The following is a 20,136-nucleotide window of genomic DNA, read 5'->3' on the forward strand; positions in this document are numbered from 1 at the left end:
AAAGGCCATGTCACATCTGATGACGTTTTTCTTTTAGTGATTTTCAGTTGCGGCCATCGTTTACATAATCACACCGAGTCAGAGGCAGATGGTGGGTGGCGCAGTCCCATGAATCCAGTCACTTAGTGTGACATCCCTATTGACTCCAACTCGTCCCTGAAACAGGTTTGATTTTGTCTTTAGTCCTAGCAGAGGCTCTGTGTGTATGAGAGCTGACAATCAATAAGCACTCCTCTGGAGCTACAATGTTTACAATTCAGTGATGAGGAATAAGGAACACAACTGCTTTGGACCACACAAACAGAAGACAGCTCGTCTTTCTGATGTCTCGTATTTTTTGTCCACAACAGACTGGAAAGGGAAAACATACGGAAGAGATTGCGGCTGAATCGTGTGCCGTATTTGTTCACTCTGTCAGACAGCACACTATTGGCTGACCTAGAAAAGGGTTACAATGACAGCTCAGAGCTCCAGTTCTCAAATCCTTACACTAGCGCCCAGTTAAGTGTAGGGCAGATTTCAAAATTCTCTTTTTAACTTATGAAGCCTTAAATAGCCGAGGTCTGGCTTACTTATCTGAACTTATCGTTAGTTACAAACCAAGAGAGGACATTAAGATCTCAAGACGCTGGTCTGCTTATGATTCCAAGGATTAATAAAATAACATTAGGAGGTCGAGCATTTAGTTACAGGGCCCTAAACTGTGGACTGGTCTGCCTGCTACTAGAAGAGGCGTCCTTTCAGTCTCAGCTTTCAACTGCCAACTGAACACTCACTTCTTCAGTTCAGCACACCCTGACTAGAGCCGCTGAATAACTGAACAGACTGCATCTCTGGTGTTAGTCATCAGCACCTAAAACATAATATGATAGTTATGATTTAACATAAGTAATATGATAGTTATGATTTGTTACTAACCCTAAGCTATTCTGCTTCTCTTTTCAGTACTCAAAAGTGGAACTTCAGTTAGACAGACAGACATTTGATTTGACCCCAAGGACAAGTTAAAACTTCACAGACACTTAAAAAAAGTAAAAATATTATTTAAACAAAAAAAAAAAACCCTCAATCTGTCCGGCTGATCTTGGCACTGCAGCGGACAAATGTAACTTTGCATATTCTGTCTGCACTCGCTGCCCTCTAGTGGTGCATTTCAGTACATGCCCAGACATTCAAGTGCAATAACCATATATATAACCTTAGAACAGAGCAATTAAAAAAAAAATATCATAAACCAACACGCGCCAGCTCATTATGCACTGAGCTAAACAGAGTCTGTCGGCGAGCCCAGTCACACTTTCACATCATCACTCATCCACCCTACAAGATGGACTATCAGAGACTTTCTTTAATCATAAGATTCATATTTTAAAATTGTGTCACATCATGTTTCTGGGGATGGTGAAGAGCTGACTGAGCCCAGTTCTTCACACACTGAAAAGAACAGAAGGTCATAGACATGGTACTTCAGTTCTTCAACCTTCAACTTTACTTTTAATGAATTATGCAAACACATATGTAAAATATCACAGTTCCTTTTTTCAAATCAGGTCTTTCTTCATTCCAAGAACAAGGTTATCTATCCAACACCCTGTAACTCCATGTGAAAGGCACTATATAATAGATAATGTCATGGGCATGCGCATAATATATAAGGACTCTAGTGATGGTAATTACCTGCCAAAACAGGGGTTGGCGCTGTCCTGCAATGCCTTCTCTCATCTTCCCTCTGCGAGATGGAAGATTGACAAGCCTATCATTTCTGACATCACTTCTTTCATCCCACCCTCCCTCCTGGACCTGCCCCTTCCTGCTTGGGCTCTATAAGGCCTGATTAAGCACAATTTTGAGCCAGCCAACTTGTTGGGTCCAATCTGAAAAGACATACTTGTGTGAGTGTTTTGTTTTTAAATGTTGCTTACTTCCACTTCCATGGGGTATACCACGGTGCCACAAACCTTTACCAGACTTCTTTGTGCTTTGTTACGATAGATAGACACACATGCATTGGTCTAAATGCACAGCAGAAGAAAGAAAAATAAGTGCCCAGTGAGGTGCTATACATACATGTTAATGTTGGTATAACAGTCGCGTTTGACAAACTTCTGCTGAATGATTCACTGCCTGAAAGTCCTCTCTGTGTGTGTGTCACAGAGAGGATGTGTAGCATTGTTCATAATGACACTCAGATTTGCTTTCATCCTCTTCTTCACTACGACCTCCAGGGGGTCCAAAGTGCATCCTATAACCAAGTCTGCCCTTTTAATTAGTCTGTTGATTCGGTGGGCATCTCTGGAAGTGATGTTACCAGCCCCTCAAACCACTCTGGCCATCAAACACTTGAATATGGGATGGATGTCACTATTCATGTTAAAGGAACGAAGAATGAAGTGCCTGTTCATTAAGAAAAAAGAAAAAAAAGAAAGAAAGAAAAACAGTAAGAAATATGGAGTTTCTGTAAAAGGCTACTTCTTGCAAGCCAGAAGTCAAGCTATGGTTGGTTTTCATTTATATTCATTAGTTTCTACTCTGTTTTGATGTATTTGAACAAATATGTATCCTCATACTGTATGTGATAGTCCTGTATTCTGTTTGTGTGTTTTGCTCTGTACATTGTACTGTTGTAGTGCATTTCTGAGGTGGCCATGATAGAATGTCCATCTAGCTCTGCAAAGAGGATGACCTGAGTTCTGTTTTTAGAACATTAGAACACTTGACGAGAACAGGCCATTCAGCCCATCACAGCTCACCAGTCCTATCCAGTTATTTCTGCCAAAAAAACATCAAGTTGAGTTTTGAAAGTCCCTAAAGTCTTACTGGTTACCACACTACTTGGTCACTTATTCCAAGTGTCTATCGTTCTTTGTGTAAAGAAAAACCTCCTAATGTTTGTGTGAAGTTTACCCTTCACAAGTTTCCAATGTGTCCCCATGTTCTTGATGAACTCATTTTAAAATAACAGTCTCGATCCACTGTACTAATTCCCTTCCTAATTTTAAACACTTAAACACATTCATGTCACCTCTTAATCTTCTTTTTCTTAAAACTGTAAAGGCTCAGCTCTTTTAATCTTTCCTCATAATTCAACCCCTGTAGCCCTGGAATAAGACTAGTCGCTCTTCTCTGGACCTTCTCTTGTGTTGCTATGTCCTTTTTGTAGCCTGGAGACCCAAACTGCACACAAGACTCAAGATGAGGCCCCACCAGTGTGTTATAAAGCCTACGCAGAACCTTCTTGGACTTGTACTCCACACATCAAGGCGCTATATAACCTGACATTCTGTTAGCCTTCTTAATGGCTTCTGAACACTGTCTGCCAGTCGATAGCTTAGAGTCCACTATGACTCCTAAATCCTTCTCACAAGGTGGACTCTCGATTTTCTGACCACCCATTGTGTATTCAAACCTAATATTTTTACTTCCTATGTGTAATTCTTTACATTTACTGACATTAAATTTCATCTGCCACAAATCTGCCCAAGCCTGTCTACTATCCAAGTCCCTCTGTGATGATATAACGGATTCCAAATTATCTGCTAATCTACCTATCTTGGTATCATCTGCAAACTTAACCAGCTTGTTAATTATATTCCCAAAAAAATCATTTATATACAGTGCATCTGGAAAGTATTCACAGCGCATCACTTTTTCCACACTTTGTTATGTTACAGCCTTATTCCAAAATTGATTAAATTAATTTTTTCCTCAGAATTCTACACACAACACCCCATAATAACAATGTGAAAAAGGTTTACTTGAGATTTTTGCAAATTTATTAAAAATATAAAAACTGAGAAAGCACATGTACATAAGAACAGTATTCACAGCCTTTGCCATGAAGCTCAAAATTGAGCTCAGGTTCATCCTGTTTCCCCTGATCATCCTTGAGATGTTTCTGCAGCTTAATTGGAGTCCACCTGTGGTAAATTCAGTTGATTGGACATGATTTGGAAAGGTACACACCTGTCTATAGAAGGTCCCACAATTGACAGTTCATGTCAGAGCTCAAACCAAGCATGAAGTCAAAAGAATTGTCTGTAGACCACCGAGACAGGGGAAGGTTACAGAAAAATTTCTGCTGCTTTGAAGGTCCCAATGAGCACAGTAGCCTCCATCATCCGTAAGTGGAAGAAGTTCGAAACCACCAGGACTCTTCCTAGAGCTGGCTGGCAATCTAAACTGAGCGATCGGGGGAGAAGGGCCTTAGTCAGGGAGGTGACCAAGAACCCAATGGTCACTCTGTCAGAGCTCCAGAGGTCCTCTGTGGAGAGAAGAGAACCTTCCAGAAGGGCAACCATCTCTGCAGCAATCCACCAATCAGGCCTGTATGGTAGAGTGGCCAGACGGAAGCCACTCCTTAATAAAAGGCACATGGCAGCCCGGCTGCAGTTTGCCAAAAGGCACCTGAAGGACTCTCAGACCATGAAAAACAAAATTCTCTGGTCTAATGAGACAAAGATTGAACTCTATGGTGTGAATGCCAGGACCACGCTTTGGAGGAAACCAGGCACCGCCATCACCAGGCCAATACCATCCCTACTGTGAAGCATGGTGGTGGCAGCATCATGCTGTGGGGATATTTTTCAGTGGCAGGAACTGGGAGACTAGTCGGGATAAAGGGAAAGATGACTGCAGCAATGTACAGAGACATCCTGGATGAAAACCTACTCCAGAGCGCTCTTGACCTCAGACTGGGACGACGGTTCATCTTTCAGCAGGACAACGACCCTAAGCACACAGCCAAGATATCAAAGGAGTGGCTTCTGGACAACTCTGTGAATGTCCTTGACTGGCCCAGCCAGAGCCCAGACTTGAATCTGATTGAACATCTCTGGAGAGATCTTAAAATGGCTGTGCACCGACGCTTCCCATCCAACCTGATGGAGCTTGAGAGGTGCTGCAAAGAGGAATGGGCGAAACTGGCCAAGGATAGGTGTGCCAAGCTTGTGGCATCATATTCAGAAAGACTTGAGGCTGGAATTGCTGCCAAAGGTGCATCGACAAAGTATTGAGCAAAGGCTGGGAATACTTATGTACATGTGATGTCTCAGTTTTTTTATTTTTAATAAATTTGCAAAAACCTCAAGTAAACTTTTTTCACGTTGTCATTATGGGGTGTTGTGTGTAGAATTCTGAGGAAAAAAATGAATTTAATCCATTTTGGAATAAGGCTGTGTTGTGATGTGGGATTTTGCATATAACTTGATAAATGTTTTGTATGCCTTTATTTATAATTTAGGCAAACCAATTTAATTTAGAGGTATTCATGTTTGCCTTCCCCACCCCCTTTTTACAACTGTCTCTTTGTAATTTTATGACAGGATTTGGGGGGATGTGTCTTAAACCAGTTTTCCCCCACACAAAGCCAGGTTAGCTTAACATATGGTCTTGGGGGGTTGAGGTTGAGGGGGTATTTCTCTCATTGGTCTGAGATATGGCTGTTTGGAATTGGCTTGTCTCAGAGGCCTTTAAGTACCATGATGTCCTATTGGTTCTAGGAATTGGAGAGAACATCTATAAATGTACTTGCTCAACCACATTCTCTCTCTCTAACCAACATATGATGAAGAAGCATCTCTCTTGCTAACCTGTGATGATGAAGACAACACAATGAAGAGCACAGCTCAGCAGCCATTTTGAACAGACATGTGGCTGAAAGTTGAGCACCAATGATGCCTTAACTAGAGACATTTGAAGTAACTACAAGTCTGTGTGCCACCTGAATTACACATCACCATTTTATCAGGTTGTATGGTTGCCAATATTCAAATGTACTTTGCATTTTGTTATTATTTATGAATATTATCAGTAATACATTATTTTATGTGTAACTGAACTCCTGCTTGTCTTTTACTACATCTAATTGCCTGAGGTTATAGATATAGAAGGGAAGGTGGGGATAAGTTATATACAGTGGTAAGTCTGTGAGATTAAGCATTCTAAGGCTACATATTAATGATACAATAGGGGAAAGTAGAGCAATATATATTACTCTACCAAGATAAAACAATTGGCGTAGTAGAGGATTTTGGGGTAACCAAGTTTTGCACCCTGTTTGCAAATACTGTTTTAATGTATGTGTTTGTTTATGTATGTGAATTTTAGGGCACCCAGTGTACAAATGCGGTGGAAGTAAAACATTGTTTGGTTGCTGAATGGAATATAACCAACAAAGTGTAGAGACTTCATGTGTGTCACAAGGACACCCGCATGTTTCTTAGTACTGGTGGTAGTGAGTCCCTAATTAAAGTGCTAGGGAGTGATGGGACATGCATTCGTCATTCATACGGTACTTATTCGTTTAGGATCTTTGTGTATGTACGTGTATGTTTGCTTACAGGGGCAAAAGTAGGCCAACCCATAACGAATTTGGCAAATTGTATTAGAGTAAATTATAGACTTAGAAATGGCTAAGTTCATTTTAAAGTCAGCCATCTTCCAGAGGAGTGGCAGAGGGAAGCAGGCCAAAGCTAGGAAACCTGTAGTTCAGGTAGAGAAAGCAGAAGCTGAGCTGAGTGTGCCACAAAATGGAAGGGGGCTGGAAGGGTTAAAAGCAAGAAAACAGAGATCAGGTTTAAAGAAGACAGCTGCTGTTATAAGAGGCTTACTAGCTTGTATTATTGGTAATAAGGAAGATCATGATAAGGAAGAAAATAGCAAAGTGAATGAAAGTGAAAATGGAATGTTGAGTGAGAGTTTTGAAAGATGTAATAGTTGGTGTGATAATTGTGAAGTCTTAGCATGTAGAACATCCACTGCTAAAGTACAAAGCAGTGAAAGAAGTGGAAAAAAGAAATGTAAACCGCCCATGGTGAAAGTTAGGGCAGTAGTAACCAGATCGGACTGGAACCCTAAAACATGGGTAGGTGACTTACATGAGACAGATGTGTGCTCAGATAAAGAGTGGGAATGTGAGTGTGAGGAAAAAGAGAGATGAAAGGAAGAGAAAACAGCAAGGGTGTTTCGTTCCATTATTCTCCATTGCACCCCAATCTCCATGTAATTCTGAGGCCTGTCCAGTATTTAAAGAGCATGCTACACTGATAGATATTTCACCACTGTTAGGAAAGGTAACCAGTGCTGCATTGAAATTTGATTTAGGACAAGGAAATCAGATAGAAGGCAGAGGAGCTGGTGAGTGTGAATGGCAATTATTGACTAAAGGGCATGAAATGGATATTGGCTTAAGAATACTGAATAAAGAAAGTGTGGGATTTAAACAAAGAACAATAGAAATGAAAGGAATTCAAGTGCTTGTGTGTGAAAGGTCTGAATGTGCTAGTGCAAGAATGGCTGAGTTGGAAAGAAAGTGCACCAGTTTAGGAGTTGGTTTGAATGAAACAGGACAAGCCAAAGAACAAAGGATGGGTGATGGTGCAGCAGGAAGCTCAGCTAGCAAGTCAGGAATGCACAGGGGTGTGAAGGTCCTAACAGTTGTGCTGTGGTCAGCAGTAATTAAAAAGCACACACACTTAGGTTCAGTGATTCAAAACCTGACTGACCAGTTGTTTAAAAAGACAGCCTATGAATCTCCATGCAATACAATGGAGAAAAGTGAGTTGGTCTTTAGTAAAGAGCACAGGTCAGTTTTAGGAGCGATGCTGTATTTAGCACTTGGATTCTGGAGAGGTTTTAGCCCACACTTTCCAGTAGCAGTTACAATATAATAAAAAAGGACACACAGGTAATGAAAAAAAAAATAGAAGGAGGGCGCAGGAAGACAGCAAAGGGAAAACTGTTATTTCTGTTTCAATTTTCTGGCCTTCTGTAAAAGTGCTACTTCTATAGTAAGATTTTTATGGACTTTGGTTTGGTGCAGGTAATAAATAGTGAAGGCAATTAGCAGAGTAAAATCCATGCAGGAGATTGGGTTACCATTGGCACATTAGAGTGGCAGTGTGGCCATAGTGGCCAATCTGTTCCAATGAATGCCTTGAAGCAAAGTTTGAATGTTGGCACCAGGTTAACCAATAAGAAGAAGATGAGATGGACAGAAACTGCTTTGTCACCTTCCATTTTGCAGACCTGCTTACATAGCAGAATAAAGAAGATACAACATGTAAAGACTAAAGACAAAGAAAAGACAAAGACATGAAGAAGAACTGAAGAGATAGCAAGAAAAAGACACTTACTGGGGTTTAAGTGAGTAACAAGTCCACAAGTCATGCAATAATAATAGGACTAGTCACAATAGCTATAGTTTAAAAGGAAAGGTTTGTTCATTAGTGCAGCAAATTTATATTCCAAGGGGTGGAAACTGAACAAACAGTTAGGAATGCCAAAAATAAGGGGATTACTTTTGTGCTCATAAAGTATACATTCTGGGTATTAATTAATTAAGTGGGATAATTAATATAATTAATACTATTAAGGAAAATGTATACTAAGAAAATTGGTGAACTTTTCAGGAAAGCAGGTGCAGCTGATACATTTGCAAGACATATGGGCTCCGATGTTCAGGTATAGTCTAATTGGGAAAATACGGAAGCCCTGCTGAGATTGTCGGCTATGGTACAGGCACAGGACCAGTGGGCCAATTCTGAACTGAGGTGTTTAGCACAACGAGCATGCATATGGTGAGCAAACAACGCTAGGGGTGGCCTACGGGGGAATGATGAGAGTTGCAAAACTTTGATGTCTCATGGTGGTGATGCCAGCCTATACTGGTAAAGGCTGATGGCAGTCAAGAGTTGCACCATGGGTAGGAAAGCACAAGAGGCAACTAAGTCAACCCCAAATGTGTGCAGAGGGGCCACAGATGTTGGTTTGTGAACAGTTTACGCAGTGGCACATGTGCTCTCACTTGGGCAGAAGTGGTTGTACTGGCACCTGTGGCATGTTACCTTTCAAATTTTGATGTTAATTGTACAGCTGCATATGCTTAAACAGATAGTTTGGACAGGCGTCTAATTAGCAGTCAGACAGAGAACAAGTACAGAGTAAAAATTCACACAATAGACTAAATTGTAGTGAGCTAGTTTAGTGGAAGGTGTGGACTTGTCTCATTTTGAACCACCAGATCTGATGACATATGAAGACTGCAGAAAGAGTTGAAGCAAGCCGGAGCAGATACAAGTCATCAGGAGCACTTCCAAGTTCTTCAGATTGTCTTTGAAATAAAGAAGATGTCTAATGGACAAATGGTCAAGGACAACTTTTGACACTGGGAGAGCAAATACTGCCAATCAAAGCACAAGTTATTCAACATACTCTTTAATAAATTTAAAGACATTGTTTATAAAGACATTGTACAAAACATTCATCGGGGTGGAGTGTTGTGATGTGGGATTTTGCATATAACTTGATAAATGTTTTGTATGCCTTTATTTATAATTTAGGCAAACCAATGTAATTTAGAGGTATTCATGTTTGCCTTGCCCCTACCCCCCTTTTTACGACTGTTAATTTTATGACAGGATTTGGGGGGATGTCTTAAACCAGTTTGATCCCCCACACAAAGCCAGGTTAGCTTAACATATGGTCTTGGGGGGTTGAGGTGTTAAGATGTACTATTTCTCCCATTGGTCTGAGATATGGCTGTTTGGAATTGGCTTGTCTCAGAGGCCTTTAAGTACCATGATGTCCTATTGGTTCTAGGAATTGGAGAGAACATCTATAAATGTACTTGCTCAACCACAATCTCTCTCTCTAACCAACATATGATGAAGAAGCATCTCTCTTGCTAACCTGTGATGATGAAGACAACACAATGAAGAGCACAGCTCAGCAGCCATTTTGAACAGACATGTGGCTGAAAGCTGAGCTCCAATGATGCCTTAACTAGAGACATTTGAAGTAACTACAAGTCTGTGTGCCACCTGAATTACACACCACCATTTGATCAGGTTGTATGGTTACCAATATTCAAATGTACTTTGCATTTTGTTATTATTTATGAATATTATCAGTAATACATTATCTTATGTGTAACTTAACTCCTGCTTGTCTTTTTACTACATCTAATTGCCTGAGAATTCAAAGCTGAAATGTATCTAATTAATTTAGCTTTAATGTCCAGTTCCTTATGTTATATTCCTGGTTTTATGGTTCCCTCTGAGACATGCACTTCCCCCAGTTCCTAACTATGGTAGCCATAAAAGGCACACCAGGTGTGAGGTGGTTTGTGGCGTGGTGGTTAGCTCAGCTGTAGTTAGAGTGGGACCAGCCTGGTGGAATCACAGAACTTGGTGCCATTTGCCACCCCTTTAAATGTAGCAAATGTTATAGTGCACCCTGAGCACAACTCTTTGGAGGACCACCAGAGGAATGTTAGCTGCCTTCTTTCTTGCTGGAGCATCACTTCCACAGTCACAGATACTGTTGTGCAGCTCCCTGCAGTGCAGCTTCTTGCCTCTAAATGACAATGATTATAATCCTTAGGACATCCAGCACTCCATTTATCCCCCTCTTTGTACTCACTTAGCACATTACAAGCCTCTTTACTGATTTTCCACCACTGGTCTTACACTCATGCCCCTTTACACCTTTCCATCACCCACAAAGCACAGAATATCTATGACCCCCAACTAATGGGCCTCAAAAAGGTGGAGGAAAATAGCCTGTTTCAAAGTGACCATTAAAACACAAGACACTATATTGACATTTAACCCACCCCAGAATGGACATCACTTTAAATCACCTAGTTTAGTCTAGTGGGCTATACACATCAATATACAGGCTACACAAAATTAAAACAAATGCTAAATAAGGCATAACCTATCTGTCTAGGCCTTTTGGACAAAGTGATTCCCTCATAGTCTTCTTGATTGTCTTGATCATTGTTCTCCCTTTGGGTCCTATGAAATCCCTACAAATGTGTCCTAAACTACCCTGTCTTGCCCTTAGAAACCAGCTTCCCTCTGCATGCAGTACATCCCATGGTATGTGCTTATGGAAGAGAACACTTAGCTTTTGTCTCTCAGTGTCCAGGTGTCTTGTCCTCAGTCCAGTGCTCGACAATGGTGGTGATGATGATGATGCAGTCCCTTGGCCTCTTTCAGCAGGATTCTGATGCTTGCTTCAGGTCATAGTATAAAAACTTTGTCGCACACAAATTCAGTCCAAACATAAACAGTTCATTCTGGTTCTAATAAAGTCTGTAGAAATGGATGCAAAACAGTATTTTTCTGGCTTTCAGTCAAATCAAGTCTTTTGTCCTTTTTTCTAGCAGCCACTGTTTCTCATTTTCTGGATGATGTTCTTCCTAGACTATTAATCCAGACCTTGTTATCAGGTGTAATTATTAATAGTGCTGCAACTTGCCATACTTTGTCCACAACCAGAGTGAATGAAATAATATTCATTTCTAATTGAGAGAAGAGAGAGTGCTCACATATTTTATTAAAATGTCTGCCTTCTGTCCCTGCTTCACAAATACTCCTAGAGCTCTTTACCTACTAGACAGACTTAACAAATATGTGGCACCTGTCTTTCTTCCTGCTTTGGTGCTTATGTAACAAAGACCTTAAAAACTATCCAGCTGTTAGTGTGAATCACAACAGGCCTTTCAGTATGTCCTTCTTACTATCAAAGCAACAGCTTTCAACTCAGCTCTCTAACTACATTTTTCACCCCTTTGTTCTACATGCCAGAAACTGGATGGTAAGCCACTGCCTTCCATTTTCTTATTCCCCAATATGAACGTGCTGCTTGTAACACCAATCAATAGACAGTAAATTTTGTTTTCTAAGCAGCACTAATCAACATGGGCTTTGAAAGGTGTGTTACTAATAACCAGCTTCATTTCTACTGCTGTTGCTGGATGTTTCACTGCCCTATAGCCTGTAACAGCTGTTCACCTTTAAAGTTATCAGGATCAATGCTACTTCAGTGTTAAATGTAAAAACGTGCTTTTTTCCTTAAAACAACGGTCAGTTTGGGCAGGTCTACACTCTCACTCCGCTTATCTCAGTTGCAGGGGACCATCTTTAAAGCGCTGGCCTCAGGGGGTTTTCTTTCCACCCCTCGCTGAGACCTGAAAACTGCTGCTGCCTGCTGCTGCAAGCCGCTCGCCTCGCTATCATAAAACACCTCTGCCTGTTTCTCCTGCACAACAACCAGCATACTTGAGTGACTGCCTCCTGTCCCATCAGCAATCTGCTCTGCTATAAACTGCGCTCCGGTGTGCAGCGTAAGAGCTGCTCGTCCTTGCCTTTCAACAAAAGCGGCTCTCTTATCAGCAAGCAGATATGAGAGTGCAGCAATCTGCGACAAACTTAGTTCTCCTACATTTCTCTCCTGTTTCTCAATCAAAGCACACACTTTAACACTGAGCGATCGTTGCTTAATCTGTGTGGCATTCTCTTTATACATTTCTACGTGTACTGCTAGCTGCTTGCGGCTTTTTGGCCATCTATTTCTCATCTGTCTTGCCTCCACAAATAACTGCTTTATAATAATTAACAATACATAACCTGTCTGACCAGCAGACAAGTGTATGTTTTCTATTTTAGCAGACTTTGCCTCCACTTTATGCAGAGACGGCTTCTCTGCGTCTTTGACTAGCGCAACGGCCTGCGATTCTTCACTCTCTACACCCGTTGCCGTTAAAGTTGTTGCTGCTGCCTCCGTTTTTAGCGGAGAAAACACAGCAGTAACAGCTTATTCTACCGTATACCTAAAAAACTTTTCAAATGTTGATGCACACTGACATGTGCCGGCTGTATGCCAGCATGCGATTACAGCATATTTGCCGCCTGTGGACGATCCATCCCTGTCTTCGAAAAGTGAAACCAAACACACAAAATGCAACACATGATTACTCCGTTAACTCTGCCGCAGCGCCAAAATGTATTATCGTGGTATTTCCCTCCACTTGCCCTTTTACCTGTTTCCTCAAGGATAAGGGTTCTCGTCAAGTTCGTTATCGGGTTGGTCTACTGTTGCACTTTAAGATGAACACACACACACAAACACACAGATAAACACACACACAGACCTCCATGAATGACACACATACGCTGATTAACCCTTAGCACTTTAATTAGGGACTCACTACCACCAGTACTAACAAACATGCGGGTGTCCTTGTGACACACATGAAGTCTCTACACTTTGATGGTTATATTCCATTCAGCAACCAAACAATGTTTTACTTCCACCGCATTTGTACACTGGGTGCCCTAAAATTCACATGCATAAACAAACACATACATCAAAACAGTATTTGCAAACAGGGTGCAAAACTTGGTTACCCCAAAATCCTACCCGACTACGCCAATTGTTTTATCTTGGTAGAGTAATATATATTGCTCTACTTTCCCCTATTGTATTATTAATATGTAGCCTTAGAATGCCTAATCTCACAGACTTACCACTGTATATAACTTATCCCCACCTTCCCTTCTATATCTATAACCTCAGGCAATTAGATGTAGTAAAAAGACAAGCAGGAGTTAAGTTACACATAAAATAATGTATTACTGATAATATTCATAAATAATAACAAAATGCAAAGTACATTTGAATATTGGCAACCATACAACCTGATAAAATGGTGGTGTGTAATTCAGGTGGCACACAGACTTGCAGTTAATTAAAATGTCTCTAGTTAAGGCATCGTTGGTGCTCAGCTTTCAGCCACATGTCTGTTCAATATGGCTGCTGAGCTGTGCTCTTCATTGTGTTGTCTTCATCATCACAGGTTAGCAAGAGAGATGCTTCTTCATCATATGTGGGTCAGAGAGAGAGATTGTGGTTGAGCAAGTACATTTATAGATGTTCTCTCCAATTCCTAGAACCAATAGGACATCATGGTACTTAAAGGCCTCTGAGACAAGCCAATTCCAAACAGCCATATCTCAGACCAATGAGAGAAATAGTACATTTAACACCTCAACCCCCCCAAGACCATATGTTAAGCTAACCTGGCTTTGTGTGGGGGGAAAACTGGTTTAAGACATCCCCCCAAATCCTGTCATAAAATTACAAAGAGACAGTTGTAAAAAGGGGGTGGGTAAGGCAAACACGAATACCTCTGAATTACATTGGTTTGCCTAAATTATAAATAAAGGCATACAAAACATTTATCAAGTTATATGCAAAATCCCACATCACAACAGGCTGTAACATAACAAAATGTGGAAAAAGTGATGCGCTGGGAATACTTTCCGGATGCACTGTATATTAAAAATAGCAACGGCCCTGCACTGCCTCCTGCTGGTCACTACTCTTATCGGCCAGTTATGATGAGGTTCCTCACACCATCTCCCTCTGCTTCCTGTGTCTGAGCCAATTCTGCACCCATCTAAAAACATCACCCTGAACTGCCATTTCTTTTAATTTCATGCCCAACCTCTCATGTGGCACCTTATCAAATGCTTTCTGAAAGTCCAGATAAATAATATCATCTGCTCCACTCTGGTCCTTTTGTTGCCTCCTCATTGAATTCCAGCCTGTTAGTAAAACACGACCTCCCTCTTCCGAGCCCATGCTGACTGTCCCTAATAACTCCTGTCCTTGCCACGTGTTGCTCAATCTTATCCTTAATAATTCCTTCCATTAATTTTCCTGTGATGCATGTTAGGCTTACTGGCCTATAGTTGCTTGGATCTGCCCTGTCACTCTTTTTATATAATGGGATGATATTTGCTATTTTCCAGTCATTCGGAATCTCTCCATTGCTCAGTGACTTCATAAATATGTGTCAAGGGTTTATATCTGTACTCACTAGACTCACCTTAAGAACACAAGGATAAACATTATCTGGTCCTGGTGATTTGTTTGATTTCATCTTATTTAATCTGAGCAGCACTTCTCCCTCTACAATTTCCAAATCCCTCAGTACCTCCTTAGTAGTCCCTATTACTGCCCTGAGGTTATCCACTTGCTGACTTGTAAACACCTCAGACAAATGTAAGTTTAGGGCATCCGCTGTTTTACTGTCTGTATCTTTTAATTCCCCTTTACTATTCCTAATGCACTTGACCTCCTCCTTGACTGTTCTCTTACTATTTAAAGAATCTCTTAGGGTCGTCCTCCACCTTATCTGCTCTATTCCTCTCCAACTGTCTTGCAGCCTCCCTGATATCCTTCTTGATGGTTGCTCTCATGTTCTCATACTCTCTACGATTCACTTTGCAGTCATTAGTCTTATATGCCTTATAAAGCAGTTTTTTCCTTTGCAGCTTCATTTTTAACTCTTTATTAATCCACTGTGGAATTTTTATAAGTTTCCTATTAATTCCAAATTTAGGTCTGTATCTGTCCTGCATTACATGTAAAACATTTTTAAACCTGTTCCACTGCTCCTTGACTGTCTCCACATTTAAAAGCTTATCCCAGTCTATCCTACTTAGACTTTGTCACATCTGCTTAAAATTAGCCCTACCCAAAGCTCAACTTAACAATTTTAGTCTTTGCATCTGCAATCTTACAAAATACTGAGAAGTGTATTCCATTCTGGTCACGTGACCCTAGTGGTCCAATCACCTCTACCCCTTCAATTCTATCCTGATTATTACAAAATACTAAATCCAGACAGGCCTCACCCCGTGTTGGTGTTTTAACATGCCGTGTTATAAAACAGTCACTGATTACTTCTAAAAACTCCTGCTCTTGTGCTCCTCCATCTGCAAGGTTATCCCAGTTAATATTTGGATAATTAAAGTCCCCCATGACTATAATATCCCCCTGTAAACTTGCCTTTTTGATATTACTAAAGAGATGTGTGTTGAAATTACTGTCTGAATTGGGTGGTCTACAACACACTCCTAAAATAAGACCGGTTTCCCTAATATTTTCCAGGTGAAGCCAGATGTCCTCACTAAGATGGGGCTAATCATCCAACTGAAGAGGACTTACATTTAAATCCTGTCTGGCATAAACAGCAAACCCACCTCCTTTTCTATCCTGTCTATCCTTCTTAATAATGTGACTTAAGTTCACGTGTTCTGTTCCATCCTGAATAGAGAGAGAGAGAGAGAGAGAGAGAGAGAGAGAGAGAGGAGTTAGGAGCAGACACCACATGACAAACCAACTCAGGATCCCAGATTAGGACCTGAGTGCAGCCATGCAACAGGTGACACTTCAGCACCACACTAGTTCAGACATGTACATGGAACACACATGAAAATTACACATGAAATTATTTACTCTATACAACTGTAAGTAGCTCACTCCCAGACAATCAAGGCTGGAACTGGGAGAACTTCTTGCCCTTTCTAGTTTCGGGGGTTGTATGGTATAGCTGGCTGTTTGCTGCTTGTGCTTATTGACACATTTACAAGACAAAAGATGCTGACAGAGAGGTGCAAAGGGATTTAAGGTAGGCCAGGCTTATGAGTTTTTTCATATGCTTTGGCAAATCTAGTGTCAAGGGCTTGCGTTATTGTGATACACCGACGAGAAATGAGGTGGTGCTGTGCGATAACATTCTCTCTTCTCCTCCTCCATCTGCAGGAAGGAAGATCGACACTATTCCACCTATGGCATCACTTCTGGGGTCTGGACCTGCCTATTCAATCAAAGGCAACACCATCTAGGGGAGTCTGACTAGGAAATTCAGGATGACTCAACGTTTCACACATTTACAGTTAATTTTAACGTTTTGACATGTATTATAAATATATGGGCTGGCCGTGAAGGGGCCCCAGAAAACATAAAAAGACAAACACAAAGAACAACTGTTAATTATGTCCGTCAGCATAACACATGGACTCTGATGGTGTAGCCAGCATCACAAGAGTCGGCTCATTGTTGCATAAGAAACTCCACTGTAGCTGGCTAATGTGTAGAAAGGCAGGTGACGGCACCTGAGCAGGCCCTAGTGCGGTGGCAGTTGGCTCCTTACCTTTTCCCTTCATGGGTGTACTGGAGAACTCTTGATTGATGCTGTCAAGCTGCTCTGCAGGAGTTTCTAATACAGAACTGGAAGCAAGTGCCTGCCATGTATGTCACCAGACATGTAAAGAATGTTCATATTTGCCCAATTTTTCCTGGGTTTAATACATTTTTCTTTTCTGGACTGCTTCGGGAGGGATTGATGCACATAGACCTTTTTCACCTTTCATTTTGGTCTCTGGACTGATTTTATTTTGCCATCATGTTTTCAAATTTCTGCTGCGCTGACACTTTTGGTACCTGTTACTATAACATAACTTGTCATTGTCAGGGTCGGGCCCTGAACGTGTCATCACACAATGTGAAAAGCGTGACATTATTTTTGGCTGGCATCATGTGTAAGCATTTCTTGAAGCTTGCAGATTCTTAATTTAAAAGCCCTTAATGCACACTTTTTAGTTTTGACAGTTTATTGACTTCAGATTATTCATTAAGACTCATTTATTGGTTTTTGCCATCATTTCATCCTGTGATAGTACAGATAATACTGACAGGCTGGACAAGTACTAAAATCTCCCTCAATGTGTTTGGACATTGTGGACCAAACCCATACCTATAGCTGGTACATGGTAGGTTTCATGTCAGTATGTCCTTGGTATAAAGAGTGTATTGTCTACCCTGTTACATTTCTCTCACCCTCATTATACTGTAGAATCAGCACCAACCATCCGCCATCTTACTGTAAGGATCCGATTGGTTATTTTGAGCGGTCATTCAGCTTTCCCCTATAATGCTGATAGCCAATAGTGAAGCCTTTCAGATAACTTACTCTGTGGACTTCACTGACCATACGTTGGTCTTAGATGACCAGCTAGCTGTAACTTTGACCAAACTTTAAAGAGAAAGTACTCAAAAATAAGCAGCACATTCTCTTAAAAGATGCAGCTAAGTGGGTAGAGAATCAGCACTAATGTCTGACTGATAACATCAGGGGCCTCTATCAATGTATAATATCAGTGCAACCGCCATAGATTTTATGATATTAAAACTCTTCAAAGTTATCTATGCACATTAATTATGTTGTTTCCTTTGTGTAGATGGTCACAGTTTGAAAACCCACTTCCATTGGATGACACACACAATGACTCTGAGGAATTAAACAAGAACAACGCATATGCTAAACAATTATATGGCCTTCAAAAAATAAACCTTTCCCTGGGCTGACAATAAGGCTAACTTTCAGAGAAGATGCACAAAACATTCACTTCCTTGCTGTTAAAACTGAAGCGGACAATCTTTCAGTTAAAATGTCATATTCCATGATTTTCAGCTTTCCCTATCGTCTTCACAGCCTACCAAAATGACCAATGCCCAACTGATTCCCAGCATACATTCGAAGACTTCACTTGGTAACGAATAGTTTTTGTTTCAAAGCTAAGACAATTGTTCAGCAAAAGAATGAGGTTCAGGTTTCAAGTGCTTGTACTTTTGTTTTTATGTGCCGCAGTGACTGCTCAACAGAGTACTTGACAATAACAAGAATTATTACTATTATTATTAGAATAAGAATTGCATATGAAAATGGGTTTACACACAAGTGGGCTCACAGATGGACTAGTGGTGCTGCTCAAGTAGTCTATGGCCCTGCAAGACCCCATGTGGACCAGATCGAACAGAAGGAGCTTTAACAGGTGGGCTGACAGAGGGGCTATACGTCTGCTGTTTTACATCTGCTTCTTCAAGCTTTGTGCTCTCTCCCTGCGTTTATCTTTTCTTCTTTATTTAGGTTCACAAACCTGACACTTCATTTTACTTTTTCTTTCTTGCCTGTCACTTTGGACGTGGACATCATGCTCCAAATGACCACAACCACCTCAAAAGGACATAAAGAATTGCCCCACATCCCCTCTGCAACCTCAGTAACACAACTTAGGACAAACTTACTAATATTACAAAATTTGACAAGGAAAGGAAAGGAGTGAGACTTCAGTACAGAACATTAGCCTTGCATAACAAACAAAATGAGTCAGGCTCACCAGCCAATGTAAGGAGACTGGCTAAATGACCTCCTTGTGTCACCCCTTCTGTCCTTGTAACTTTCTATCGCACTTCAGTCTGAACACAGCAATGTGACTTTAAGGGTTAAATCAGCAGCATTAACTAAAATATCAAATCATTCCCACATTCGTTTAGTAGCATCTTAGCCAAAATGTTTTTTGCTATATATTTAGATCTACCACTTCCACTGTTAAAACACCTACAGGAGCCAGGGTGGAACAGGAAAATAGATGAACTAAACACATTGGGCTGAGAAAAATAATATAGTATTCTAAAAGTGAATGGGACACATAATGGTGTTTCAAAAATATTTAAGATGTGAGAATAAGGAAGTAGGACAATGGGAGCTGCGCAGCACACATTACTGGTTTGTGGCACTGCTAGGCTTAGATTTGCATTGGTTAGCAACAGGTCTATGAAAATGAAATATCGTAACGCTCACTGCGTGTGATGATGACGTCCACCAAACACTGTGATGCACATAATAAAGACAAACAACAACTGCTGCTGCGTTTGTCTGGCACACAGTCTTGTTCTTCTTCTTCTTCCTCCTGTTAGTCATACATCACAATCAAACACACAGCAGGCAGGTCACAGGCTCCGCTATTTCAAGAACACCAAGCTTGATGGCCACAGGACGTGCAGTACTTACATGGTCAGACTTGCTTACCTGCGATCTGAAGACAGTTCTCAGACAGACGTCAGCTGTGCCCCTCGGCTCTGCCGTAACGACGTACAAACTCCAGCACATCACTGACTGACACATCAGACAGCCTCTGGGAAAAGTTGCCATGTGCCAGTCCCGATATGAAGCTGGGGGTCCCGATTTTCCAGATGGTCCTCTCCATTGATACATGTATGAATGATGAGCCCTTCAGAAGTTGCCCATTCAAATGAAATGTCCTCTTTCTTTAAGAAGCGTTCAAAGAGCGGGGAATGTCAACCGCCTCCCCAGTGATGGCAGTCATCAGCTGAAATAAAAGAAACAAACTAAAGTCAAAGAGAGACAATGAGCTGCTTTAAAGTACACCAAATGAGTCAAAAACTTAACAAAAAGAAAATGGAAACGTTGGGGCACAAATTCAAATTATGTCCAAGATATTCAATCAGGAGAGGATTTCAGGATGAAAGTGACAGGGAGAGTTCTCCTAGCATCACTTAATCATAAAATGCAAGAAAAAGGCCCTAATGAACTAAAAAGACATCTTTATTAAACAAAAAAAGTTCAAAGGAGTGGACAAAACCAGGGCTATGGAGTCGGGAACGGCAAAAATGTACAGACTCCGACTCCTAATAAAT

General features: G+C 40.9%; 1 long non-coding RNA gene across 1 annotated transcript; it reads right to left on the minus strand.

Moving 5' to 3' along the window:
* Positions 1–681: 681 nt before the first annotated feature.
* Positions 682–19,802, minus strand: LOC120521582. The gene is made up of 4 exons (XR_005632159.1): positions 19,508–19,802; positions 15,837–15,900; positions 2,068–2,394; positions 682–1,729 (listed from the first exon to the last, which is right to left on the minus strand). It is a non-coding gene; the product is annotated as an uncharacterized LOC120521582 (long non-coding RNA).
* Between the last annotated feature and the right edge of the window lie 334 nt (positions 19,803–20,136).

This window comes from Polypterus senegalus, unplaced genomic scaffold, assembly GCF_016835505.1.
Source record: "Polypterus senegalus isolate Bchr_013 unplaced genomic scaffold, ASM1683550v1 scaffold_2309, whole genome shotgun sequence".
In the NCBI taxonomy this organism is placed as follows: domain Eukaryota; kingdom Metazoa; phylum Chordata; class Cladistia; order Polypteriformes; family Polypteridae; genus Polypterus; species Polypterus senegalus.